This window comes from Parambassis ranga, chromosome 4 (assembly GCF_900634625.1).
Source record: "Parambassis ranga chromosome 4, fParRan2.1, whole genome shotgun sequence".
NCBI lineage: Eukaryota > Metazoa > Chordata > Actinopteri > Ambassidae > Parambassis > Parambassis ranga.
The window spans coordinates 4,566,349-4,582,887 of NC_041025.1; the positions used below are offsets into that span (position 1 = coordinate 4,566,349).

General features: G+C 42.9%; 1 protein-coding gene across 4 annotated transcripts in view; it reads right to left on the reverse strand.

Annotated features, from left to right (window-relative positions):
* LOC114434912 (pre-B-cell leukemia transcription factor 1) overlaps positions 1 to 16,539 on the reverse strand; it is a 51,071-nt gene that overhangs the window by 19,820 nt on the left and 14,712 nt on the right. The window lies entirely within an intron of this gene.

The window sequence follows — 16,539 nt, forward strand, 5'->3', positions numbered from 1 at the left end:
ATGTTTACACAGAGATTATGACCGATCAGTTTCTGCGAATTTTGGTAAAAAGAATGTAAATAATCAACGGTGTCTAACGCAGTGTGCATACTACTGAATGTGCAATTGGAAATAAGTGTTGCCTATCTGTCACGTTGCCATGCCGATATAACGGACACATTACATGATATGACTAGGGCTTGACCAATAAAGTGATCTGTCCATATAATTGGCCGATATCAACCAATTACAGATTTGTGTAATCATCCATGCTGTTATGTTTTTCCATATACTGCTATACTACAAGCAACTTTCTGTGAAAACATAATGTGACTCGCTACATCACCACCTGCTCAGCTGTGATGCTGCTACATGTGCTGCAGACAGTGCTGAGAGTGTAAACAATAGAGCTGAAGCCTCTTTTTTTCTATTTCATTTGGCCAAAATATCAATATTCGCTGATATATCTGTGAAATACTAAACTGACTTCTAATATCTGAAAATATATCAGACTCTGCTTTCTATGTTAGTGAACAGTGGCTGATTTATCAATACATTAGAATATTTTACTACAAAAAATTGAAACCTATGCTAATATTGATCATGCCCATCTTTCATGTTGGGTGATAGGATGTAGTATAATGCAGTATGTAGATATGATATATACTATAATACATTCCACAGATCCACTGTCACAATTTGAATCTAATATATTAAAATCACATGTTATCATGTTATAAGTGCTGACCTAATGTACAGCTTGCCTCCTCAGCCTCACATCCACACAGGATGGGTAGCAGTTAAAGAGCATCCAGACGAGTGTCCTGCATGTCCCACATGAGATAGCAAGCGTCCAGCAGCATGCACCAGACCGGGGCCATCCATGGCCTCGGGCAGTGTGTTGACTGGGCCTGCCATGTCATTAACAGTCGCCTTGATCTGCTCTACCTTATTAAAGCCATTCCTTCAGGAGAGCAGACGAGCATGTCACAGTGTGAAACCAGGCCAAGGAGGGAAGGTGACCACACTGCCACCCTCAGCTTGTGCGGGGGGGAGGAGAGGTGGGGGGGAGAGGATACAAGCACGGTGCAGTGGCTTTGTTGTCAGCCTCATCCCGGACCCCCTGATGTCCCTGTGATTCCCTTGTCAGTCTGTGTTAATGGAACTCACAGTGGTTATGCTCCTTCACATTCTTATCTCCTGTAGCAGGACAGTCACACAGCACAGCAGTGTCTGTTTAGCCTCAGCTGACCACAGACGACTGCTGTGCTGAATATTGACAATGTCTCTGCTGTTAGCCAGAAATATGCTCAGGATGACTCCTATTTAGGGATGCTGACACTCACCTGCAGTCTCTGCGTTGACTCAAGAATCAAACTGGCCTCTCACTATGTGAGGAGTTTTAATTGATGCAGATAATTATAAGAGGTTAACTTTCTTTGACTGGATCTAAGTGAAAACCTACAGCATAAACAGCACCTGACTGAGAAGCCTGGCAGCTACCAGCTTTGTCCCATTCTATCTATCTGACTACACACTGTGGCATTTTTCACAGAGCGAAGCTCTCCCACTGCCAACCAGTTTATGTAAAAGTGATTAACAGTAATTAATCCTTAATCACCATGATTAGCCAAGTCGCAGTAAATTAAGCCACATCTGGAGCAGCTGAGGGCTTGTGAGTGGCAGCAGGCATGCTGACTGCGGATGCTCAGTGTTTACGGAGGTCTACCTGAAACATCTGAAAGCAAACAGCACACAGCTCCTGTCAGCTGCTGTGTTTAGGCTCTGTGCTGTGAAGTGGCATGCAAATTATAAACACTGCCCTTAAAATGAAGTCGTAGTCAAGTTATAGACAACCAAATATCGGAACTTTAAGTTCAATTCTGAAAAGGTTGCAGGTAACATTGTATTAAATATGTGCCATCACAATGTAACATTCTGGAATGGGCCCATTATTTATGGAGACTGGTCCACATGTAATGTTAATAAAGGCTAACTTTAGCTTGCTGAGGCTAACATAGCGTTAGCTCATAGCATGGGTGATGCTCAAAATGTCAGATTTTTCAGCTAATACCTTAGCTATGTAGCTTTTAGTAGTATTAGCATTTGTTGCATTTCAAAATAATTGATCTGGGCTAATATCAAGTTAGCAGTTTATATTTTTGCATTTTTTCAACATGTATATGTCAATCAAATCATAATTAGTGATTCTAATTATATACAGCGATGAAATGCTTTTGCATTTTGACTTTGAAATCATTAAAATGTGGTATTAATAGAATAAGATCTGCTGCAACATTGAAAGATTTTGGACCACTTGCAGAAATCTGCTTTGGGAAATCTGTGGTGACTAAAACAGCCTTCCAAGAAACCCATGAAACTGACCTTCCACATCTACAGTAAACAGACACCAGAGCAGATCTCCCACAAGGACACACACACACACACAAACACACAGTCCCAGCGCCCCGCGTGTACCCGCACTGAATTCTTGATTGGCTGAGTTTCCTGAAGATGTCTCAGGGTGTAGCGGCGGTGGCGGCGGCGCCTCTCTGAAGCTTTTTCCTGCCAGATAAATGATGCAAGAGGGCTGGTTTTGTGCCGGCGAAACTGGTTCCATCACAGCGGGTGTGCCGTGTCTCTTAGCCCAATGTTTCTCTAGTGCCCCCCTGGAGAGTTTCCTCCCTGCGCCCCAGTCTCTCCCTGTTACACAGCTCCAGATTAATTACACACTTTAATGAGCTGAATTATTAATGGGGCTCTTACTTGGCAGTTTAAGGAAATGCAGAGGAGAAGACGGCGTCGAGCATCGGGAATCGGGGCTCTCATTAAAACATCACACAGCGCCTCTGGGACCAGTGTTATTTAGCCGGAGAAATAATAGGATTTAGTACTTTACATATCAGGAACAGAGCTTGAGTATGAATACACAGTGAGAGATAGAGAGAAGAGCCCTGCAGAGGCTTGTGCACAACATTATGTCATTATGATTGCAGGCCTAAGGAAAATGAAAGGCCATATAAGCAGCCACTAGAAAAGGTTTCCTTTCTGATTGTTCAGCACAGATGGGAGCAATAATATCTGAAATGAGGTAGACTAAAGCCAGAGTGAAATGAATGAAAAGAGAGGCCATTTCTAAGATGAGTACGTCTTATTCCCCTCTCTTCTGAAAGAGATGGTTTTATCTGTGACGCTTGCAGCGGAGAGGATGTTCATCAACATCAAGAATGTGGGAAATTGTCATTATAAACGCTGCAAAAGCAAGAAAACAAGATTATTCACATAATATCGCACTTGCTGATAAGAGAAAATCCCACAGTGAAGAGACAGGAAATGAAACCAGGAAACAAGTTCCACAGTTGTTCCAGCGAGGCTAAATTTATATTTCTGCCAGAGCTAAATTCAATTTCCTCCTCATTTCTATGTATGATGTGTGTATTGCCAACATGTCCGGCACTGCACAGCACTGATGACGCTCACATATATGATCTGACAGAGAACAGAAAAAGGCCATTTGTGCACTTTTATGTGTCAGAGAAGAGAACTATCTTTACGATGTAGATGCAGATATTTGTGATGTGATGATGCGTGTTTATCAGCTGCACTAACATGAGCTGAGAACACCAAACGGCTTTCACACTCGCTTGTGGATTCCACAGTGGGATCCCAGGGGATCTCTCTCTCTCTCTCTCTCTCTGTCAGAGTTGAAGCTGACTGTTCCTGGTGTTTGGGAGGAAACAATAACAGGCTCATTGCACAGTCAGGTTATATTACAACCTGACGCTCTGCGTGGCTACGACTCTCGAATGGATTTGGGTTTTATCGCTATATTTGAGAAGACACTTCAGGAGAAGTGATGACACGGCGCCTGACAAATAAGATGAAATCTGAGTGATGACTCCGTCACTGCGTCTCTGTGATACGGCATATTAGCACAAGTCCCTGATTAGTAATCACTGTGAGAAGTAATCGGATGACCTAGAATGGCCCGGGTTGGCTGTGCAAGGCAGAGGCGTCTGGATGGATGGGACAGTGTCTTTGTGCAGCCCTGCAGCTCCAGACACAAAGCCCTGGGGAACAGCTAAACACCCCCCTGTAGCCAAGATAAAAAAAAAAAAAACACACAAGTTCAGCGCTCAGGATGATAAAAAAAAATGACCGAGCAACTCATTACATGGGTCCTATTTGGGTCAGGGAGCAGATGCAAATGTAGGTCAGAAGGAACCCCTGTTGTCAATCAAAGAAAGAAGGGTGGAGTAATGGAGGAGGATGGAGAGGGTGTCTCCCCCGGTGAAAGATCACGCCTGCTGCTCTTCACAGCTCGTCCCCAAGGACAGAGGGGATCAAATCATCCACAGAGGAGTGGCGCTAAGCTTCAATGAGGAAACTTAATTAGACTCTTGCTTGTGAGGTTAATATGAGCTAACCGACACGAGTGAAAAAGCATTAACATTTTTCTGAGGCACGACCGATCCAGCTCTGTTTCTGAGTTGGACCATATATCACCAGCGCGACCAATAAAGCCATCTAAGCCTGCATCTTGCATGGTTTGCAGTCGGATGACCTACATGCCGCAGCAGACCTCCAGAGAGTCCGGGATCTAACTCCTCCTGCAGCCTGACAGGGAGCAAACTGTACACGTTAAGTCACCTTGAAGCATGATCTGCTGTCACATTTCCATGCTTGAATTCCTCTAACATGACTTCTTTTTTTTCCTTTTTTAAGTGCAGATATTCTGAGGCACAGCATCTTTTCTTACTCTTGCACTTTTGGCCGATTGCAGCTCTTCTTCGGAAAAAAAAATCTCAGCGGCAGCTCTTCCGGCTCTGTAGCACTTCATTTCACCTCACACTGAGCTTAGATGCAGCGCTAACTGCCTAGAGGTTGACACTTGTCTGAATAATGTTATGCTAATGCTCTAGTCTACCTGTATTTACCCCTAAGTGCAGCAAGCAATCTGTTGATTGCAAGAAAGCAATTTTCCTGAAAGAGGGGGAGAGCGGGCCGCCAGAAAGACTGAATGAGAGGGTAACAAGAGATCTTCTTTAAGCTGCGGCAAAAGCAATTTACAGAGGACGACAATTTTCTCTGGCTGTGAAAGGAGTGCTCTCTCTAATTGTGCCTACGCAGAGCCATCAAGATGGGGATACAGAAAATAGCAGAGGAGGCTTGCATGTATCCCAGAGCAACTTAGAGGTGTGAGCAGGAAAACAGCTATAAAGCCTCTCTTTTATTTAGTCAGGAATATATTTTTTTTAATCTGTTTACGTTCTGTTTTCCAGCTCTGGCTAATTAAGTTTAGGTTCTACATTATATATTACAAAGTACAGCAAACATGGTGACACATATGAGGGAGAATGGCCTCCAACTCAGTGCTCTAATGATGAATGGGGACATTGTTCTTTTAATTTGTTTGTTGTGTTGCCTGAGAAGGCAGATGTAGAAATTAATTGTGCTTTCTGACACAGAGTGGAGCTGGTGTTTGAGTAAGTGTGTGTGTATGCATGTGTGTGTGTGTGTTGGGGGGGGGGGGTGAGAAGGCTTCTAAAAATAAAGCAGCAGAACCCTGTGTATGTGTGTGTGTGTTGCCAGATTGGGCTCAGCGCTGTGCTCGTCTCGCTCTGGCTCGACTTCTATCTGCCCGTGTGATAAAGCTGCTAACAGGCCTTTATCAGGGAGCAAGGGGAAATATGCTCCTGCCAGATTAGGCCCCAGACTCTGCCAAGGTTATAAACAGCCTGTTATCTGTGTCCCAAACAGAGTAATCCACGCTCTATCAGCACCCAAACATATGGGCCACACAGAGCAGAGATAGCCTCTGATGGACACTTGGTTTTAATTGCAATGAGAGCCAGCGGAGCATCGCAGAGAGAGAAAAAGGACATAAAAAAAGGTCTGTTATTGTGGACATCTCCCGGGCCGCGGTGTAGCTGGCCAACATTCACAAAGACAAACCTCGACCTTTCCGCGATGCTGCACCTGCTCCTTCCTGCGTGTGCCCAGGCGATATCATGAATGAGCAGGGCAGCATCAACACTACATTTCCAGGAATCTATTAAAGCCCTCTGTTGGATATTTGTTTCCCCTCTCAAATTAATATTATCCCTTTTCATCCAATGTCATTTGGTGTCTTTGTGCATTTCTCCAGCATGCTAAATTAGATCTTGGCAGCAGCAAGAACGCATTAATTTGATTAGGCGCTGATGGGCTATTTTCAGTTCTCGACTCAACGCGGGCTATTCTTCAGCCGGTGCTTCACAAAACATCAGTTCTCAGATGCACTCTGTCTCCCTAATCAATAACAGACTTAAACTTCCCTAGATGCAGCCTTAGTAAACAAGAGCCACTCAGACGCTATGTCTTTCAGCACAAAAGCACACTCGAAAAAAAAAGTAAAAGTCAGAGTGAAGTGAGGACAGCAGATGAAGATGATGGAGTCTTTCATGCAGGAACTGTGTAGTGCCTGTGCTGCTAACATGAGCTATAAAATATTTCAGCATTACAGCTCTGGTCAGTGTGTACATCGTCTTTTGGATCAGCATGTTTTACAGTGATTTGAACTCTCAGTAGTTTATACAGTCTGTGTGTTAGGAAAGTTTTCCATTTATACATCTTCCAGACAACAAGGAACACTGCTCATTATCTGCAACTGTATGAAACCCATCAAAGTGATTGGCCAGCTTTGTATAGAACAAATATTGCCTGATACAAACTGAATATACGTTGATACCAATACCTACCTGTGATAGGCTGATAACAGCAAAGCTATGTATCTGGAATCTAGTTAATAATATGGAATAGTAAACAACTCTTCTCTCCAAAGTGGTTAGAATTTATGACTTAAACATACATCATAGTGACAAATGAGACAAAATCACTTTGAGTTTATGCTAATGTTCTTTCCCTTAATAGGAAACAATGGCTTCAAGACCTGTATAGTGTCTCGTAAAGGGGGCGGGGCAGTAAAGACGCCCATGTGACACAGACATAGTGTAGTCAATGGTACAACCAATGCAATGTACCAATATCTGTACTATATTATATATGTCTGTACCAATTTCAGCTCATAAGAGGCTGACTGATGTGTCAGTCGACCTCTGACGACATTTCTGACATGTATATCCACCACCTACTATAGCAGCTGTATAAGCTTAGAGGTGAGATGTATGTTGCCTAAATGCACCATACATCTTCCTTGACTTTGCATATACAAAGCTACCTCTGCTTCATATTAGTCAAACTAAAGATACATTTTGGTAAGTGCTCCCTGTTGATATAACCAGAAGGTGTTTCATGTCCATCCAAGCCGCAGCAGCGCTCCAACTGTGAGCGTAATTAGAAAACTGAACTGTATAACCACAATAGTTGCAACTCCATTGACATGGTGTGTGGAGGTACGAGAGCCTTTTTTCCCACACAATTGTGTTACTGTCACACGATAAATGTCTAAGCCACAAATGCTTGTGGCGTCTTTTGCCCCATCAGGACATAACAGCCAATCAGAACGGCCATAAACCGTAGGATGTGGTCGCACATGTTCCACGGACCGCTTTGTTTTGAACTTGCCTGATGTCGATATGATCCCAGACCTCAGCAAATGTTAACAAATTCAATAGCGGTACTAATAAAACATATTTATCTCTAAACAAAGCCTGCTCCTGACATCTACACTCAGGCGTTGTTATGTTTTCCCGTACTCTTGCTCAATTGTGGCTTCACAGAGCAGGAAAAACTATACATACTGCGAAGGTGCGAGCTGTAACGAGCAGCAGCTCCCACGTTAATGAGGACTGAGGTAAATCTGGGAGAGATTTAGACCCTCTACTACTTTCTGTCTCCTCGTATAAGCAGCAGCTCTGCTCTTTCTGTCGGCAGAGCTGTGATCTGAATACCTCTGCCTTCATAAAAGATTCAGGCCTTATTGACTTCCTACTTTGGTTTCCCCGCAGAGCCTACCTCCCCGGCTCTTTTTAAATTCTGCTCTCGTGGTTGAGGATGTGCACCTGCCTCAGGAAAAAAATGTAAAAAAAAGTCTTAACATGGGGCTTTTATAGCCTTTCCTGATCTAGAACATGTCTTCCTCTGTGCAGGCTGAAGATGACCCTGAATGTAAAAATACAATCCTGTAAATCTGGACTAACTAAAGAACCATTGTTTTGTTAAATGCACTCTGCTGTTACAGATGCACAGGGTCAGCTGGGGATTATTGGCATTATAAAATGTCACATCACATCTGCTATGCTAAATATTGATATATCATGTTCCTTTTATTTCAGCATCTGTTACCTGCTCTTTACTGCAAATCATTACAGCATTAAAACCACACAGACTGGGCTCATCTGTCTCTGCTACACAATATTTCAAAAGGCAGCCTACACACACACACACACACACACACACAAAAGGGCACAAAGTCTAATAAATTCCTCATTTTATATACTGCCCCCAGATTTCTAAGTCCTGTCCAATAAAGTTTTAAATGTCATGAAGGAGCTGTAATATAGATAGTATAAACTAGAGCCAAGTAAACCATACAGCGCTCTGTCCTGTATCTTTTTATCCAATAAAGTTTTATTTCTTTGAATCAACTATAAAATGGTTTTTAAAATAGTCAACAAGGGGGTAATTCACCCACTTTATTGTTGTGCTGATATGTCCCAACAGGCTCGTTTCTCTTTTCTGACACCAAATGAGAAAACTCACTAGTCTTTCAATAAGCCTGTGCAGTGAGAATTACTCAAATTAACACATATTTTAGTCTTTAAAAAGAAGAAATAATAAGCATTTCTTGTGAGGATGAGGATTTGTAATGTGTAGTGATTTAGTCAAATTTAAACAGTGCTGTGTGTTCTTGACCTCTAAAAGTGGCGACAACCTTCTGCCCATTTCAAACTGGTAGAACAAACAAAAGCAGACCAGCATCTCCAAGGCGCAGCATTTCACACTTGGGTAGAGGCAGAGCACGGGCCTTTAATGACACACAGTCCCCCCAGTCACCTAGAATGAACACGCTGCGCTGGAAATAGACCGGAAACTCTGCCTCTGTGCTGGCCAGAAACCTGGTGATGCCTGCCTGCCCGCCTGCCAAACAAATCCTACCGCTGCAGTGAGAGGCAACCCCATACACACACACACACACACACCACTACGTCTCAATCATACAAACCAAACATGATCAAAGCATGTTATTCACTGAGTTATAATGCTGACACCGTCGCTGAGTGAAGTGTGCACATGCTGCAGCACACTCCAGTCAGCTGATGCTGTGCTGTCCAGCGATGTGTGATAAGGCTGGGGATGGCACAAAGCCCAGACATGTTTTCTGTCCATGATGTGTGAGGATACCAATAAAAAAATCTTTGTCAAAAGAAAAAAAGGACTTCTGTTGTCAGTCATGCTGCTTCCTTATAAATGCAATTCCTGATTTTATCTATTTATTTATTTATTGGTCCATCTGGAAATACAGTACAGATGGCAAAATGTGAAATTAAGGACATTCAGCTGTGACTTTTTAGTACAGCTTTTTAGCAGAAATTAAGAGGCAGGGACAATATAAGCAACACTGCAGTTTTCCCAGGAAGTTAGTATCTAGTTAGTATCTCCTCTAAGTGGGATTCATTGTGTTTTTATTGAGCATCAACACAGAGGCTCCGATGTGGTTCTGCCATCTTCTTTTACGGTAGCACTGAATGGACAAACAGGAGCTTTCAACTTGTTACATGGAAGCGGCAGCCTTATTTGGAGGCACTACGCTTGCACCATGAAGGACGACGTGGGATGACCCCTAACGTCTGCTGACAGCCACTAAAAATTCATGGCTTAGAAAGTCTGGCTGGTCTCACCACCTGATAGCACTAGATCTCACGCACGAGTCCTTTAATAATAAGAACTGAATATTAAAAAAAAACAGGGTGACAGTGTTATAATATAATAGAGTGCGCAATGAAGACTGAGGCTATAGACTGGGTTTTTGCAGAACTTCATCATTTCATGAACGAAAGCATCAACATTCTTATTTTGTCCTATTAAAATGTTTGTTAAAATCTGTCTTAAACGAGCCTGAATATTGACTTAATGCCACTAAATTAATTTTGACCGCTAAATTGCAAGATGTACAGGAACGTTCTCCGAAATAATAAGTAACCATATAAAAAGGCTCTCATCCTGACTTTGGAAGTTTAAGGGTTTAGATTTAAATCACCATCACAGAACTTTTTAGACATTTACAATGACACACAAGTCGCTTATATACTGTTAATACTGAGTGCTTTCTTATTGATCGAGCTCCGACGCCTGTGGAGGCGACATGGCTGGTTTGAGACAGGCCATTTCATACATAAAGTAATTCACCTGTGCCTCTGTGCAAACGCTCCCAGTATTAAATTCCACCACCCAAAATGGATCCCCCCTCCCCCATCCCCCCCTCCAGCACTGAATTCCCCCGGTTTCCACCAGTCTGCTATGACAAAGGGAGTAAAGGCAAGCAGCACTGGGGTTAAGGCTCCCAGTCTCCTAATGAGCTTCTCTGTTCCAGTATGTTGCATAAACCCATTACCTCCCAGCACATTACCTCATTCATTTCTTATATGTGGATAGCTTCCCACTCCCAAGAGCACGCTGTTTCAGACATGGATCATGGTATAGGGTATGAACGCACACTTGTAAAGAAAGAGTCTATGATGGTTCTATTTCACATAGCCATTCAGTTGACCCTGAGATATCAGATAAACACTGAGGAAGAAAAGAAACTGCACTGGCAGGAGATCTATTATTCAGCGAAAAAGACAAAGCGAGAAAAACAGAGGGAGAATAGGAAAGAAAATGTCTCCCCTCGCTGTTGCATTATCTCAGTATGTGGCAACTATTGCAGTGTAGGATGAAAGACGCAGGTGGTGGTGAGCTCCACTGTGCCTCCAGCTAATCTGTGGATGCAGTCCAGGGTGATGATGTCCCCAGATTCCCTTTGCAATTTGCCTGATGGTCGAGTACAGTAAGTTCTCCAATGAAAGCAGGGATACAAATAATGGCCAAATTATGAGAACAAATGATGGCTAGTTGCTAATACAGGCCAGATGAAGGAAACTTGAGGACTTGGGGGAATGAGGGGCCCCTGTCATTGCTCAGCGCAGAATAATGTTTCATCCACAGCACTTACTCTATATTGCCACTGACTTCTAATTGTTTCTACACTTCCTGCAGAGGTTCTAATCACAGAACACAGATATTGGATTTTTGGGACCGATACTGATACAAATTCTATGGTAATAAAACATGGTAGCATGTGGTTATGATGTGACTAACTAGCTACCTTTCTCAGTAGCTGTCAGGGACAGGGTTATGTTTTACAAAAACAGAACATTTGTGGGTTAATTTTTCATTACCTTCATAGCAGTGCATTTGTCAAACTAATATAAACAATTTACAAGCACAGCTGTTATGCTGACACTGCTGACACTGCTACATACACCATTAACAGTGCGGAGAGTGGTATAAATAGTGGAGTTAAAGTGTACCTTGTGCTAAAAATATTGGCCAATATACACTACGATGTGATTGGCTGGTATCGGTTGATAATATCAGCATACTGAAACAGTATATTAGTCACATGTTAGCCACAGGCATTTAACCACAAACACATTTAGGGAACCTTGGATTTTTTTCTTATACTTTCCATATGTTTTCTCTTACTGTCAACATTAGAATTTAACGTTTCTTAGACTATTATCTGCATTTGATGTGCATCGAGTGGAAATGAGGCTTTTAATGTGAAACATCTGAACAGGAAATATTGCATTTTGTTTACTTAAAAACCAGTTAACAGTAATTTCTCTTACTGGCCCATCCTACACTTCCCATTTTAAGGAAAGCTTTTATTGTGAAAAAACGTGTTGAAACATCCTTAGACTAGAATTAATCAATGACTCTCAGCTCTTAATAATATTAACAATATAATGGTAAACTACTGACTATTGATCACTAACAGGAAGGATATTTTCCTTTACGCCAAGTGTAGTGAATGTAGAGATATTGTCTTACAGATCAGTATTCATAAACATATGCAACACACTTGTGCAAATCAAAGACACGACTGGCTTTCATGTAACAGACCACTTTATAGAGCGTTGCCTTGATAGATTGCGAATGCTAAATAAATCTTGTCAATTATCAATTAGGCCATGCTAATCCTCTGTCTTTTCTCAACCAGTGAATATTTATGCCTGTACTGCGACGGTCACATGTGCCGTAAAAACTGCAGACATGCGCGTTAGAAGCATTTATTCAAATTCTCCGACACCTTGGTTGGAAAATGGGCCGAGCTTTAATTTCAGCGGGGTGTCGGAAACACTTTATTTTGTCACCATAAATCAACAATGGTCCCACAAACAATAGGGTCTATTTCTCATACGAGCAGCAGCTCATTCCACACTGCAGAGGGAGACTCTAAATAAAGTACTCAATATGGCACAAGTGTTTACATGGCTATCAATATTTAATCTGAGTTAAAGGCAGCTGCAATTCACAGAGACAATAGATGGAGCTGATAGTGAGAGTGCTATCGCCATCAGCAAAACAATTTGAGGGGTCTGCATGACTTCCTTGGCACTTAAATGAGAAAAAAAATCATAAACAATGATCCAATCTAGAACAAATGGGATTTTGTACCCACAGCCTGTATGCAATAACTAAGACTTCTTACATTACAAGTGATGAAGAGAATCACGTGAGATCTTGCCTGCTGTTTAGTTGATTCATCACTCATTTTTTACCACTTCTATGGCAACCAGCGCAGCGGACACTGATGTCTGTTGTAGATGTTATTGTTTGTCAGACAGAGTCAATAAGTAACGTTTCAATCTGAGCCATTTGGACTTCGTTAAAGCTCCGATCACAGCCCGCACACATCAATCAAAGGAAACACTGTGAGCAAATGTGTCCCCTGTTATAATTGGTTGCAGCCCCCCCCCCCTCCCATCACACAGTGACAGTGTATGCAATGCTGGAAAACTGAAATGCAAACCCGCAGTGAATCATTCTGTTTGAAGCGGGAATGTCTGCAATATGAAATCCGTATGAATGTTTCAAAACCTCCTCCAAGTTTCCATTAAAAAAAAAGAATCTTCTAATAAACTGCCACAGAAAATTGTCACCATCTTTCTTTTCCTTCAAGGAGGAGGGATGTGAGGCTCAGTTTGGCTACTGTCCTCAGCATGTGGCTCTCTCCTCTCCTCTCCTCTCCTCTTCCAAGTTTAAAAAAGAGAATCAAAACCTCGTCTTTAATAATTGAAGGAGAGACTGCAGGGTACTCTGCTCAGACCTTCTTGATGTGAAGAATCCTTAAAAGATGCATGGATGCCTCCCCAGAGGGAGATGGAAGGGCTTCAAGGAGCTGAGGCTCGGTACACTTAAAGATTATGTGTGCATCCGCTAAGGCAAGATGACCAGAAAAATGCTCCGAGGACCATTATTCTCCGCAGAGTGGTTTGAGGGATGGGAACCAAGCTGATAAGATACTATCAATATTCATGCCTCTAAATCAATTATATCCCCATGTACTCCAAATGCAAATCATTTGGCAGCCAAGACATTTCTGGAGTGACTCTGCAGACTACAATAATTGAATGCAATATATTCAAAGCTAGGTAAACAAGCACTTAGACACAGGCTTAGCTTTAGAGGAAGAGCAATAAGGATTCCAGTAAACATAAATGTGTCAGCTGTTTACAGCAAACACATTCAGGGGCTTCTAGTTAACTCCGGCTGGAGCCCGGGTTTCGCCTTTAAAATGTAATCTCTGACTCAGATGTATCGCTTTCTCCTCACCCAACCATTAAGGCTAGGGCCTAAATTATTGATCCTCTGCCTTCATCAGCATAGCAGTCACGTCCGAGCGCAGGGGGATCTAACTCGGGCTGTGTCCCCACGCTCCAGCCACTGAAATAATTAGGAGGAGTTCTCATTAAGGGAGAATGAAAGGTTGAAAAGGAGAGGAGGAGGAGGAGGGAGGAGGAGGAGGAGGAGGAGGAGCGGGGGCCTGAGGGGCATTCTGGGTGTTTAATGTCTTCCCCTGGGGCTTCAGATCATTCTGACCAAATCCGTAGGCTGTGTCTAAAGATGACGGGAAAATATGCACGCGGCGTGGACACACAAATAATACATCAAGACATCAAGAGAGAGGAGCGGTGCATGAATAAAAAAAAAACCCAGCCAAATTAATAATAAATCGTTAGGATACGGATCAATAGCGTGCAGCTCGTAGCCTCAGCTGTGTAAATAAGGTAACATGCGGAGTGTGTTTTGCAGTGTGAACGAGCCATCCCTGCTCTGCTTGTTGAGGGAATCCACAGGGCTTTGGTGCCCCAAGGTAGTTCCCTTCTTAGTGAATCATACAGACCCAAAACTCTACACTGTACGTACACACACACGTGTGTGTGCAAAATGCAAAGGTTGAGAGTAAAAAAAAAAAAGAAAAGAGCATGAATAAATTGACAATGGCAGCATAATGAATATTTGATTTGTAACTATTTATGGAAACCGAAGACATTTTGGATTGTAGCAGCCAGAAATAACAATATGCTATATGTGCCAGTACTACACAGCAGCACAGCCACCTTTGATTTTACTCTAGTCCAAAGATACATGATGAAATTAGAGCAAAGAGCCAGTGATATGGAGATTTCCTCATTCATTTTTCAGGATACAAAGAAATTGCATTGTCATGTCTGTCTGTGGCAGAGAAACACTGTGTGCAAACTGCAAAAGGAGCGAGCGGAGGAATTTGCATGCCACAGTTACATTCGTGCCAAAATGGCTTTTTCGACGACTAGTGAAGTCCATGAATCTTTTTGTCACATTGTGCTCTCAGTGTCGGCTCGCCTCATGCTGCGACTCCTGAGCTTTCTAAGTAGCTCAGTGTCGAGGCCACACCCCTCGTTAGTGGGGAGGGTTCATTATGCAAATGATCCTGCTGGAGCGGTATCAACGAGGCGCACGCTCCGTTATCATTTTCTGCCGCCGGGGCTCTTCTTCTCCCCGATCGCTCATACGGAATCATGGCCTAATAGCATCCCATTAACATAATTGCCAGCACAACTAGTGTTCCGTGTCTCAGAGCCACTCTGCTGCTCTGCCAGCCGAAAAAGAGAGAAGAGGATGGGGTGAGGGTGAGGATGGAGAGGAGGTGGTGGGGGTGGGGGGGTGGAAAAAAAATTTAATTAAGCCAACGCATTGGCCACTCCCTCCAACAGTAAATGTCTGTTTTCCTTTCTTTTTTTTTTCCCAAACAGGGGAAGAGGGCAGAGCTTTTGTTTTCAAGAGACCTTGAGTGTGCTCCTGAGTAGCAGGCGAAGGTGCTCAATATTCCACTGATGAGCTCACAGCAGACGCCAGAATCATGTCCAAACCCAGTCTGCCAGGCAAAATAAAATCCCCATTATTTTTTAATTAATCCTTAATTAAAATATATTACAGCACAGATTCCGCAAATCTCTCTAATGTGGAGATGCGGCCCATTCAAGCATATTTACACATCTTTAATTAACGTGGCACATTCTTTTAGTCTAACAAGCTGTGGACTTTAGAGTGCTGAGGTGGCGTGCAGAGAGGCCTATCAAACGCTCCAACAGTACAGCAAGGATGCCACTGTGGAATTTTCTTGTAGCTGTAACAGTCCTTTAAGACGCTGCAGAATCAGCCCAGCTACAGCGGTGCAGCGTTTGGAGGTGGGGGGAGGGGGGGCAGTTACAACAGGGAGCCATAATCATGTGCAGTGCTCCTCCTGCACGTTGCCATTACCACGCCCCCAGCTCTCCTCCCTGCATAGCCACCCGTGCTGCTCTGATGAATTGATTGACACCATTTTCCATCTTCCGGTGCTGTCAGAGAGAAAAAAAAAAGAGGGAGCCACACAGGGAGGACCTCTGACACTCCGGTGGTCACTGTGTGAAGGGTCTCCGCTGGGGACTGCACAGCTAACTATAGGTGTTTTAAAAAGATTTAAAAGATTTGTCCTCCGTAAATAAAATTCACAAACAAAATTGGAACTCCATCACTGTGGGCTGGAATATAAGAAATCTGCCTCCCCACTGCAGCCTCACAGCTCAATAACACGTCTAGCCTCGTTACGCTTATCACAATGACAACTAAATAAGCACAATTAGCACACATCCAGGCATCCTCACCGCTGCTGATTTCATTCCCCAAATTATCGCAGAGATCCTGAATGTTAAAAGCGGCAATTCTTCATCATAACGCACTGTAATCACACACATCATAAACCAAAAAAAGAAGGTTAAAGCAGCATGTCGACATCAGAAGCAAGTGCTTGTATCGCAGCATCAAACTCATTCCTACACAACAGAGGTGTTTTTTATTTTCTCTATTGTTGCAGGCTCTTGTTTTTTTTCCATTGAAAGTTCATTTGTTCTCAATGGTCAGGAAGTCAGCACTCTCTCAGTAATAACCACTTAAAACAAACACACATACACACACTTACACACAAACAGTTTCCTCTCTCTTTTCCCAGCCTGTTTTAATTTGACACCTTGAGCTGGGGTAACTAGG